This window comes from Grammomys surdaster, unplaced genomic scaffold (genome assembly GCF_004785775.1).
Source record: "Grammomys surdaster isolate TR1022 unplaced genomic scaffold, NIH_TR_1.0 123593, whole genome shotgun sequence".
Classification (NCBI taxonomy): Eukaryota; Metazoa; Chordata; class Mammalia; order Rodentia; family Muridae; genus Grammomys; species Grammomys surdaster.
Window position 1 is genome coordinate 166,633 of NW_021618799.1, and position 12,633 is coordinate 179,265.

Sequence of the window (12,633 nt, forward strand, 5' to 3'; positions counted from 1 at the left end):
CTGTAGAGCACTGGGTTTGTGATAGCTGGAGACCCAACAGGTACATCACCTGTCAGGGACGGTGTGCATCTTCCCATGCTCCTGGATTTGAGACCCTCACATGTGGCCTATATCTCCATTAGCCTACATCTTGCAGATACAATTGGCTCAAAGTAGCTCCTCCTAGGAAGATTTTTGCCTCACCATCCAGGTAGAGGGCATGACTAACAGAAATTTCCATATTCATGAGTCACCTAAGGCCCGGGGGGCAGACGTAGCTAATTAAGTTATTCCCACCCATTTACTCCTCTTTCCCCCTCCCTATTAAAGCCAGCTCCTCCAGGCTTTTACAGGGGTGAGCATATCCAGATCCAATTATCACACCACGAACAATAAACTTCTTAAATCCATGGACTCCACGTGACTTCTGGGACTTGCTGCCGCCAAAGCTTCCAGCCTCTGGAACTTTAGACTTTCTCGTGAATGTAGGACCTGCTAGCATTAAAGCCTCTGGAACGCCGCCCCAGCCCCCCGCATGTTGCCACCATGGTCCCAGGGCTGCCCTCAAGCGTTTCCTAGAACCTGCCTCACAATCACCTGACTCACTGTCAACTGCCTCACTCTCACTGTCACCTGCTTCACAGTCACCTACCTCACAGTCACCTGCATCACTGACACTTGACTTACTGTCATCAACATTTTCCATTGTTCTGATTCCACACCCATCCTAGTGTCTCTTGGCAACCTTGGTCCCTTGCCAAACACAGTTCTAACCAATGACCATGACTTAACCTCATCTGTCTTCGTGACAGCCATCTCTGTCTGAGAGATGAGTCCAGTGTTACTAGGTGGACCATCCCCTTCTTTGCTCTTAGCACCACTGACACCATCTTCTGAATGCTTCCTTTCCTAAGAGCAACTAGCTTCTACTTCAATCCACATACAGATCACCAAATTCTCATTGGTCTTCAATTGGAATCTTGATCCTGAACTTCTCCAGACATGTGTGCAGACCTACACTCCAGGTGTTCACACAGACTTCTCTAGAACAGCTCAGACTCAACAAGGCCTCATTCCTACTCCTTAACATTCCTTCTAAACAGTTATCCAACTTGCAGAATGATTAGCTTGGTGCATGGGTGCACAGGCGCGTGGATTCTCTGTTGGGTGGAGTTGTGGGCCCTGCATGTCCTCCGCTGACAGCTCCGGTGCTGCCCATGGTACCAAGCTCGGGCGTAGGCCTGGGGGATTAAAGAAATACTCAGACTCAGGTCATCCGTTGTGAGAGAATGCCAAAACTTTTACTGAGCAGGTTCAATATATAGACACCAAGCCAGAGAAGGAAAAATACAAACTCAGGAAAAAACAGGAACTCAACTGGGGGGCAATAGGATGTCAAGTGTAAATTCCCTTCCTGGGGCACCATGCCTTAGTCAGGATGTCTTGATCCTAGAGGAACGGCAGAATGTTACTTAGTAGACAGCAGCATACGGAAAGGCTCAGCCAGGGCATAGCAGCCCTTTGGGGTCCTACAAGTCCCCTGTTTTTATTTTATAGGTGAATAGTGTCTGTCTTAGGTCACCTTCCGTCAATACCAATTACCCGTCATTGGGAATCCCTGCCAGCCTCAGGGCCCCTATCTTAAGTAGGTAAGGACTGCAAAGGAGTTGCCCATCATTGACTAACTATTCTCGGTAAAGGCTGAGCCAAACCTGGGCATAAGGGTTCTCTCATGCCAGCAACACGAGCACCTGCTTAGTAACTGCCTGGGACTGGATCTGCTGTCTGTGAAGGCAGCAAAGAAATATCAATCCTGCTGTGGCTGCCCCAAAGGCTAGGACTCCCAAAGACAAGGGACCTCTAGCCCATCCTTTAAGGAGCCTTCCTGCCATTTTGAGTCCTGCTAGATACTTCTCTCCATAGAGAGGCTGCACACAAGTAACATTAAAATTAACATAAAAAATGTTGGTTTCTTAGAATTAGCGGTAGCTTTTCCAGTAGTCTTGTTGGTGGAAACTATAACTGGCCAGGTTGTGCTGCTTATCCCCATTGACATCAGAACTGGGGATTTCTTCACGAGGCTCCAGTAGATCTCTACTTGGGCAGGCTGCGTAGTGACAGGATGCACACAACACTCAGGAATCCAAACAGGAGTTTCAGCATCTTTAGGAAAAAACACAAACAGAACCTCTCACCCTGACTAATACAGGGTCAGGGCCTTTCCATTTCTCTAAGCCCAGTGCCTTCTGGGCTCGTTTCCAATATCTGTCTGCTGCAAACAATGCATCGTTAACCGCTAATAAAAACTTTAAAGTATATAAAATAAAGGATAATCTTGCATGAGGTGAGGTAACCTCCCCCCTTTTTGTTTTTTCAAGATAATTTTCCAAAGTTAAATGTGCTCTTTCCACTATAGCCTGGCCTTTAATGGCTGAGCCATCTCTCCAACCCTGAGTTACTAGTTAAACCAATTTTCTATTATCAAAGTTGAATTTTTAACCATACCCAATAAACACCTTAAAAAAAAACCTAAAACAATGAAACAAAACAGGCAACTAACAGATTGGGACAGCAAGGACAGACAATAGACAGGAAAAGCAGAACTAAAGATTTCTCCAGTAGGAGTCAGAGAGAAAGCAAAATGTATACCAGGAGGGCTCTGAATTGTGGTATAAGGATGAAACATGATGTGCAGAATTTTTGCTGCATTGTCACTGATTAAACTCATGAGGTACTCATTATTCTAGTTATAGAGTGCCTGCTCTGCCACCTGGAAGTGAGGGCTAGAAACACATTTGGCTAACTGTTGGAAAAGAGGTTCCATAATCTTCACAAATTCTGATGGTTCAATTACATCTAAAATTTCTTCTAATTCATTTAAGAACATTACTTCTTTTGGACTGTGAGTCTTTGGCCAGTATTTGAGAAGTGCCATTACCACTGGTTCAGTGAGGGTGCTGTTCTTCTCTAAAAACTGCATGACACAGTATGCCAGCTTGGGATGGTAGACACTCAGGGACCTCATTTTGTATAAGGGCAGCAACACCTTCAACAGGAAAATCTTGTGCTCTTCCTTTAGTAGTAAGGCAAATTCATTAATTATACTTCCCAGGATCTCCAGTAATTCTGCTATGCCATTGTGGTGCTCTGTCTCATAGATAAACCTATGAAATATATTACTGATCTTTTTCCTGATGTATGCAAGCAGGCCTAAGAACTTCACATAGATTCTGTGCTGGGTCGTTTTTAGAAAATCTCTCTCCCAAGGAGCCTCACTATTAAAGAGTTCTAGAAGCTGTGATAGAAGCTTCTGTTCAATATATTTCTTTGCTATATTGGGCTGGAAATCTGGAGACTCTAAAAATCTTAAGAAAAATTCATAAACAAGCTGCAGATGAAGTCAGACTGCTTCTAAGTTTGGTTCATCTCCTCCTGGGTCAAATTCTGCTCCCTTAGGATTGGAGGAGGGTGGCAAGGTTTGAAACATATTAACTGCAAACATGTGGACTGCTTTGGGGTAAATGGGCTCTGTGATCACATTCTGGTTGTGGGTGATATGTTCCACCATTTCACTTAGCGCAGCTTGCTTTACTTCTTTCCTTTTTAAGTCACTCAGTGGGTCAGAAGCAAAGTCAAAGAGGATACAACACTGACTTAGCTTCTGGGTAAAAAGCTTCTCTTGACCTGCAGGAGGAACATCTTGCAAAGATGGGAATTTTTGCAGTTCTCTATTATTGCTGGCATTAAACTGTGAAGAATTTTGCCATTTGTCTTTCTTCACAGGGACTACGATTGGCTGAGGGACTAGTACTTTTATTTTAGTAGGTGTCACAGACTGGACAGCTCCGATGCTGTTTTTCCTGCTGGCTATCACTACTTCTGCTGTATCTTGTCCTTCTTTTGAACCTTTTCCACTTTTCACTAGTTTTGGTGGTTCTTTCTCTTTCTTGTTTTTATCCAGCATAGCTGGTGCAGACTGCGGCCTCTACAGCTCCTGCAGTCACCTGCCACCACTGCTGCTGCAGCAGCAGAAATGCCCCGGGCCTGGCCATTGTGCCATCCCGGCTGCCACTGCCACCACCAGGGGGCTGAGTAGCTTGTCTGCTCTCGCCTCCTCTTTTCTAGGCTTCCCTTCCAATTTTTTGACCTTGCATTTCTTCAGTTTTTCCTTTTCTAAAATTTCTTCCTCATCCTCAGAGCTGGAGCTATTCTCCACCTCATACAAGGATTCCTTACCTGCATCATCCTGTGTCATTAATACACGTAGAAAGGAACTCACAATTCCAATGGCACGATCAAAGCTCACACTCTGTAGCACTGCTTTCAGTTTGATCCTGTGCCGCTTCTCCAATACGTTCCACTCTCTGAACCGGTCCAGCCAGCTCCTTCCAGGAATGATCCCGTCAGGTTACCCTCTCTTTCCCGACTTCAGTGGAACCTCCACTTGACAGCTCCAGTGCTGCCCATGGTACCGGGCTTGGGTGTAGGCCTGGGGGATTAAAGAAATACTCAGACTCAGGTCATCCGTTGTGAGAGAATGCCAAAACTTTTACTGAGCAGGTTCAATATATAGACACCAAGCCAGGGAAGGAAAAATACAAACTCAGGAAAAATCAGGAACTCAACTGGGGGGCAATAGGATGTCAAGTGTAAATTCCCTTCCTGGGGCACCATGCCTTAGTCAGGATGTCTTGATCCTAGAGGAACGGCAGAATGTTACTTAGTAGACAGCAGCATACGGAAAGGCTCAGCCAGGGCATAGCAGCCCTTTGGGGTCCTACACTCTGCTCTTCTCTGGTGCCTCAGGGTGGGGCTTCTCTAGAGAGAAGCAGGAACACAGGATTCTCAACTGGTCCCCTTCCACATGGCATCTTTTATAGAAGGAGAAGTGTCACTGTGTCATCTGTAGTGAAAATTTTGAATGAGGACGTCAAAAGAAAACACTATGCAGGCCGGATGGGGTAGCACAATTAAGTCACAAGGTAAGGGGAGTTGAGGGTTGTGGTTGGGAAAGCAAGGGATCATTGAACCAATTAAATACATGTTGTACAGTTTGAGGGTAATGACATCTGATTAATTCAGATAGACATTATGTTTTTCTTACTAACATGTAACTTTTAGCTCTTTGACTTTAGCAAAAGAGTTCATATGTAGCTGGAAGGTCTGGACCTGTCTATAGGACTCAGCATGTGTCTCTGCATCTTTAGTGAGCATCCCTGGATTTCAGCATGCATCTCTGGATTTTGGCATGTGTCTCTGGGTCTTCAGTCAGACAGTGGGGCTGGAAGAAGGCAGCTTGGTGTTCCAGGCAGTTTCCAGGAGCTGATATTGTCTCCGCTGGATCTGTGGATGTGCCTGTAGGATAATTACAACAGGGAAGCAGCACCCCAGCAGGGAGATGTCTTCAAAGGCTAGGTATTAAGTGTTAAGTTGTGCTGGAACAAGCAGGTCATGGTCTGTCATTAAGATCCTGGAAAGGCAAAGGTGTTTGAGGAAATTTTAGTACTAGAAGGTAACTTTGAGTATGTTTTGGATGGCTGAGGGAGAAAACACATGTTAATTATGTATCTGGGATAGGCAGCAACAGTTTGTCTGTAAAAGAAAGCTAGTTGTTAATTAAGGATCGAAAACCAGTGATCACCATAGTTGATTTGACCTATGGAAGTAGATTAGATGACTTTTGAACCTTAAAGAAATCCCAAAAAGGTTAAAAAATGTTGGGCATATATCACAAATGTTGGGGAGAAAAGGAAACATTTAAACGAAAAGTGAAAAAATTTTGGGTTGAAAAGCACAAACATTGTTGCAAGTATTCTTGTTAGGAAGAAAAGGAAATGTTTAAATAAAGAACAAGAAAATTTTTGGTTGAAAAGCACAAAGATTTTTGCAGGTATTCTTGTTAGGGAGAGAAAGCATTAAAACTTGGGTTGTCTCAGATGTGCTTCTTTGTTGTCTTGGTGAGTTTAGAAGCAGTGGGGGAGGGGCCTGCTCTGACATGTGGCCTCTGGGTGAATACTCTAGTAGAGTATTCCCCATTTGTTTTTCTTATAAATCTTAAATGTAGAAAAGGAGAAAATTGGCCAACTTTGAAGAAAAGCTCAAAGCAAGAAACATAGAGGCTTGATAGGAAAGTCAGAGGCAGAAGGAGTAAGATTTTGTGTAAAAGACTAAGCCATGGGAGAGACAGACATGTGGGAGCTGGATTGGAGCCGGCAACTCCTGGGAGCAGCCCCTCCAGGCCCAGCTTGGAGTTCTCAGCCATGAGAGAGAAAATTGTCTCAAAACAAAATGGAACATTTTTACTCAAGGGGAGAAGTCCTAGAATGAGAATCTAAGTGACACGGGGGTGGTGAACTCCAAGCAGGGTGCTGCTTCTCAGGCAAGTGGCTGAACTATCTGGCTGTAGCTTGTCGCAAACGACAGAGGAGAAGGGGAGGAGCCTACTCTAGCAGGCAGTGTGTGAAAGACTGAGCCTCTGGGGGAAAACTGGGAGACTAGAGTTCAGAGCCAGTGCTCCTGAGAAGCTAGCAGGTGGCTCTCGAAAGACTGACCCATGAGGTAGGGGGAGAGAGTGAAGATTTGGGAGTTGCTGCAGTCTTGTTGAGTTGGAGAACATGTCGGGAGAGGGGAGAGAGAGAGAGAGAGAGGTGTAGTTTTTTTTAACTAGGCAGGAGCTAGACTGTAGCTAAGAATCAGAGAAAAGATCCTGGCCAGGAATATGTTTCATGGGCGCCAGCAGCATGTGCTCTTGGAGCTGGCTCTGCATGCATCCTCCACCACATGTGGGGAATGATATTGCCATGCATAGGTGTGTGGGAGTGGGTTTCTTGAATCTTGTTGGGCAATATTGATACCCCCATAAAGCCAGGCCCAATTATAAATAAGATGAATAACAATTGACATCCAGGGAAGATAAATCTCCCTGAGAAGTCCTTTCTTTTTCCTTTCAAGGTAAAAATGAATTACCAGTAGTGTTTGCAGTTGGAAGTTCTAATCCTAATGCTGGCCTCTGGATTGACACTATTCAGACCTTCAATGGGCCAGTGACAAGGACATCAAACAACTAGATATTGACATCATTAATCTGAAGAAATACCTTCTTTTGCTGTCTGAAGTGATCTCTAAAAAATGCAAAGGACTTTATTTGACTTGATTTACTCTTTTACAACAAAAAGACTGTGTACAGTTCTAGACTGTGTACAGCCCTTAAAGGAGAATGTTGTTTTTACATAGATAATACATGGATTGTTAAACAGAGCATAAGGGAGAAAGATGAGAGCTAGTACAAGAATTGGTTTTCAACCTCTCCATAATTATCAACCCTACTTTACATGAGAGATAGCCTCTCTACTGTCAGAACCCAACCCAACCAAAAACTGCATATAAGCATCCTGTCCAAAAGGAATAAAGGTGTGGGAGAATTACTCTGTCATCTGAGAGCTTCTGTCATAAGAGTTGTAACACTGCCACCAGGATAGGGACCTGGTCTCCTGAAAATGCTGCAAGAAGCTAACCCTGCACCCTTCCCTGTCTAGTCAGCCTCCTGCAGGCTCAGGCCAGCCTGACTCATTGCAGAGTGACTGGTGAAGCATCTTGGAGCAACTGAAGAGGCAGTGGCAGAGAAGTAGATAGAGGTGGAGTTAGCTGCAATATTTAGTTTTGTTTATCTTAATCTGATATATAACACCAAGAATAAAAAGATAATATAGGCAATAACTAATTACATTTTTAATTGTTTCTCTTGTTAAAGTATTTGTAACTAGAAATCTTTAAAAGGTGTCAAATCACATATACATATTTCAATTTTTTGAAATTAGAAAGGAATAACATCTACTTATTGTAATTGATTAGGTATAAGTCCTCAAGTATTAACACCATTATGAAAAAATTGGGGACACTGAAAATAAATTTTGTAATGTAACTTATATACTTCCTAGAGATATCACATTATTGTCTCAAGCTATTATTATAAACATAGATCTACAAAGATGTACTGTCTTGTGATGATGTTATATAGAGAAATAAATTACTTTCTAAGCCTTAATGATGATCTTATAATAATTTTTAAAATTATATCCATGATTATTAAGCTCTTTTATAACACAAGTGTTACTAGACCTTTTTTGATAATCAAAACTGTAATAAGAATTTTGTCAGTCTCTCAAATAACATCAGTTAATTTTTCTTAGATAATAACCAGATTTTTCTCCACTCAGAGCATATTCCAAAGGGTTATAAAATGATTTGTCAAAGATCATCAAAAGGAAGCCAACAATTTACCATAGGTGTTAGGATGGAAAATAAAATACTGTCTGAGCCCATCTACACAAATCTTCACTGATAACCCAGTTATAGTTCTAAACCCTCAGTGAATCTGTAGAGTCACACAGATAATGGATATTTAGCCAGATAATTACTTACAATAAATATGTATATAACATTTTTTATTATAAACCTTTATTTCAATTTATGATTTAATTTTTTGTTTGAATTTGCAATAAAATTTATAATGTGTGATCATATATTTTAAAAAATATATGAATACTGAGGAAGAAAGGATAAGAGGGCAAATGTATGGGGAGATAAAACAGAACTCTTTGTATTTTTCCAGTTAGGATAACATATAAAATAGAACCTCTTTTCCTTTTCTCAAATAAAATGGAAGTTTTCTTTGTACTTTTTCTTTAGATAGCTTTTATAGCAAACTTTTTTACACTAAATAATAAACTCTTTAATAACTTTTCAGTGATTTCATACTAGCAAGTTAGATCCCAGCAGTTCTTGTCAAGACAAAACAAAAGCTGTTTACTTAATCTTTGGTTGTTTTTAAAATGAGGTGCTAAGTTCAAAAAACCTGCAGTTTCTGGCCTCAAGGATCACAAAAAGCAAATCAACTAGAGTGGCACAGCAATCCAGATGAACAAACTCTTCTTATATAGCAACCCCAATGTAAAGAATAAAATTGTATGGCCAAATGTTTTTGTAGAGTCTGTAATCTATGTAATATACAAATTTTTATGGAATTTTCCTGGGGTCCAATTAATCTAGTATGAGCTCTTAAATGTCTTTAAAAATTAAGGAAAAATACATGTTTTTAAAATTGAGCTGTATTTGTAAAATTTGAAAATTAGCAATATCTAAATAAGGAACAATTTTAAGCAATTATAAACCATGAGCTATATATTGGCTATGAGTATATGAATTGAAAGCTTAATTTTTTGCATGGTAAATAGTGGCTACAGCACATAGTTCAGTTATCTGTACTGAACTAGGGGGGAACTCAAGAGAGTAAACATGCAATCTAATTATATATATTGTCTTCTCATTAAATGAGATGTCTATTAATACAGTAAACATACCTTTTATGGGCTATATGTATAAATTTATAAGAAATATAAAAGCATGTATGGGGGAAACTGTAACAAATGGATCATGTAATAGATTGAATATGAGTATTTTTTGACAACCAATTTTATTATTTCATTAAGTTCTCTTTTAAAATATCTTTGTGATCTTAATCTACAATTTTATATTAATATAGCAACAGCTTGAAAACAGGATGTTAAAACTTTTTTTGAAAATAAAGCAATATAAATCTATATTAATAATCTTTTTTTCAAAGGACTGTTATAAAACAGCCAACAACTAATCAATCTATATAATATATTGATTAATAGTAACTTCTTTTACTTTTTGAAAAATTACTCCTCTTTTGTCAATTGATTGTTGAGGGACATTAGGATTTATATCTCTCTCATGAAAATATTAAACAGGGGCTTAAATTCTTTTGTGGAGAGCTTAAAATAAGATCTTAGCCAATTAGCATCTCCTAGAAACTTTTGAAAATAATTTAAAAAATAAGTAAACTATCTTTTCTTATTTGAATTTTCTGTGTCACAATTTATTTAGGAATATAGCTGATGTCTCAGATATTGAAAAGATATTGTCTTTGGATGTTTTCTGGAGCAACAAGCACTCTCTAAAATTTTAAAGCTCATTGTATGACCGCAAAGGCTTGTGTTAAACCTCCTTTAGAGGGAACAACTAATAACAAACGGAAGGTGTTCATCGGGGTCTTGTTTGATTCATACAAAAACTCTTACTAAGATCTCTGTTATACACCTGGCTTTTTAATGACTCTAACTCTGAATTACCAGTTCTAATCTAGTTTTTTGTTACCAAAACTATAAATTTGTAATCATGCTCAATAATATGTAACTAGGACATATAGGGCATATTTATATTTTTAACACCAAATCAAGAATAAAAATAAATGTACATATAAACAAATTTTCCTTACCTTTTTAGCTGTAATTTTAAGAGAAAAGCAACCTTTCACTTATCAAACCGGGAAAAGCCACTATCAACTCCCTTACTACAGAAGCCAAAAAGATGTTGGTCTCCCTCCAAGAGCAGCTTGTGTCTTACTCCCAGCCACAGAGCAGGGCAACTTACTAGTCTCCATTGAAAATCGTTATTTCTAAGCAAGTTTCAAACTAAATCGAGCAAGCAGTTTTAACCAGTTTTTCTTTTGAACATAAAATATAGAACAACCACCATACAAACAACAAGACAAAGACAGACAAGTGATACACATGGACAAATTGGCATGCCAATGACAGACAGTAAACAGAGAAAGCAGGACTGGTAACTTCCCCAATGAGAGCCAAAGAGATCAGGTTGTCCCCTGATCATCTCCTACTCCCAGGAGGGCTCTGTAATAAGCTTTCAGTTTTTCTTTTGACAACATGCTAGAGAGCAGGCAGCTGCTTTCACTTTCGTCCTTCCTCTCTCACATTTTCAAGGTTTAACTTTTTATCTTCTCCTTAGGAGGTATAACATATTTTTTTAATCAATAGTCCCCCCTTGGGAAAACAACACTAACGAAAGCAAAGATTTTTAAAGATTCTTTTTTCTTAACTCTAGTTCCTCATGTTCTGGAGATAGGCTCCTTGAGCCATGTCACAAATAATGACTGCTTAGAGAAGGTTTGTCCCATGTCTTTTCTTAACCCTAATTCCTTACTCCAGGGGTGACTCACTCCTTGAGTCCATCAAAAAAAATACCTGTCTTGGGGGCCTTTTACCTCAAGGTGTCACTGCTGTGATACTCCCAAGGATTGTCCCACAGTTGGGTGGACTGTGGTATCCTCCTGAATAGGAGTTCTCTCAAGTGCCCTGGTCCAGCAAGGCATTAAACAGGGATTTGGGGAGGTCACCTGAAAGAGAGTGGGGAGAAAATAGGCAAAGACCAAAAGAATCATGATCTGTCTATAGTCTGATCAAACTGTAATTTTTACTTTTTCACACAGGGGTTATTTGTTTTTGTTTTTGTTTTCGAGACAGGGTTTCTCTGTGTAGCCCTGGCTGTCCTGGAACTCACTCTGTAGACCAGGCTAGCCTCGAACTTAGAAATCCGCCTGCCTCTGCCTCCCAAGTGCTGGGATTAAAGGCGAGCGTCACCACTGCCTGGCTCACACAGGGGTTATATACACAAAAAAGGAACAATGTGGGGAAGGGGATAACGCAGGAGTGTAGGTGTTCAGGGGGAGTACAGATGTCTTCCAGAACAAAATATCAGCTGGGTGAAGGTTCAGGGGACAGGTCACTATGACTCTTAGTAAGATTTACTTGTCCTTATCTAAATTGGTTCTATCAACCAAGGTTACCTATCTACAAGGTCTATGACTATTCAGCCCGGCAACTTTCCACCAAAGCTGCTTATTTACAATAGCTTCTAGTCATCTGTTTCAGTGTTTTTCCACAGAAATCCAAGACTTTAAGTTTAGCAGGCATATGTGTCAGGCCTATTGCTGATTTTTAGGCATATGGCTGATTTTAGACCTTCAGTTTATAAGCAGGGCTGCCCCTGACACTCAAGCACCTCTGGGGGAAAACATCTCACTTGGGTGCTCCTTTGGGAGTCACTCTAAAAAGTGATCCGAGATTGGGAGTGCCTTCATGCACTCCAGGCAGCCACCCTCAACACTCTGGAAAAACTGGTAGGCCTACCTTCCTCTTAAGAGCCCCTGAACACTAGGGGGCAAAACACCTCAACTTCAAGCCCCACAAAACTGGGAGCCAGAATGCCCCGTCTAGCAGGGCATTAAACAGGGTCCGGGGAGATCACTTGAAAGACAGTGGGGGGAAAACAGGTAGACAAAAAGAACAGTGGCTTGTCTATAGGCTGATCAAACCAACAATTTTACTTTCTCACACAGGGGCTATATACACATAAAGGCAGGATGTGGGGAAGGGGATGATGCAGGAGTCTAGGTGTTCAGGGGGAGTACAGATATCTTCCAGAACAGAGTGTCAGCTGGGTGAAGGTTCAAGGGACAGATCACTATGACTCCACCTATTATTCACTTGTCCTTATCTAAGTTGGTACTATCTGCTAAGGCTACTCAAGGTCTATGACTATCCACAAGACATATGACTACTTGTTTTCATCCAGGCTGGTAAATTTCCACTAAAGCTTCCTGTTTACAATATCTTATAGATATCTGTTTCAGTGTTTTTCCACAGAGACCCAAGGCTTTGTATTAGCAGGCTGAGTTAGGCCTATTGCTGATTTTAGTCCTCCAGTGTATAAGCAAGGCTGCTCCTGACATGGAAGGTGGAGGGAGAAGAGTCTCTTCATAATAATTTATCA

General features: G+C 40.8%; 1 pseudogene; it reads right to left on the reverse strand.

Moving 5' to 3' along the window:
• Positions 1–1,102: 1,102 nt before the first annotated feature.
• LOC114636347 lies at positions 1,103–3,943 on the reverse strand (annotated as a pseudogene).
• Positions 3,944–12,633: the final 8,690 nt, after the last annotated feature.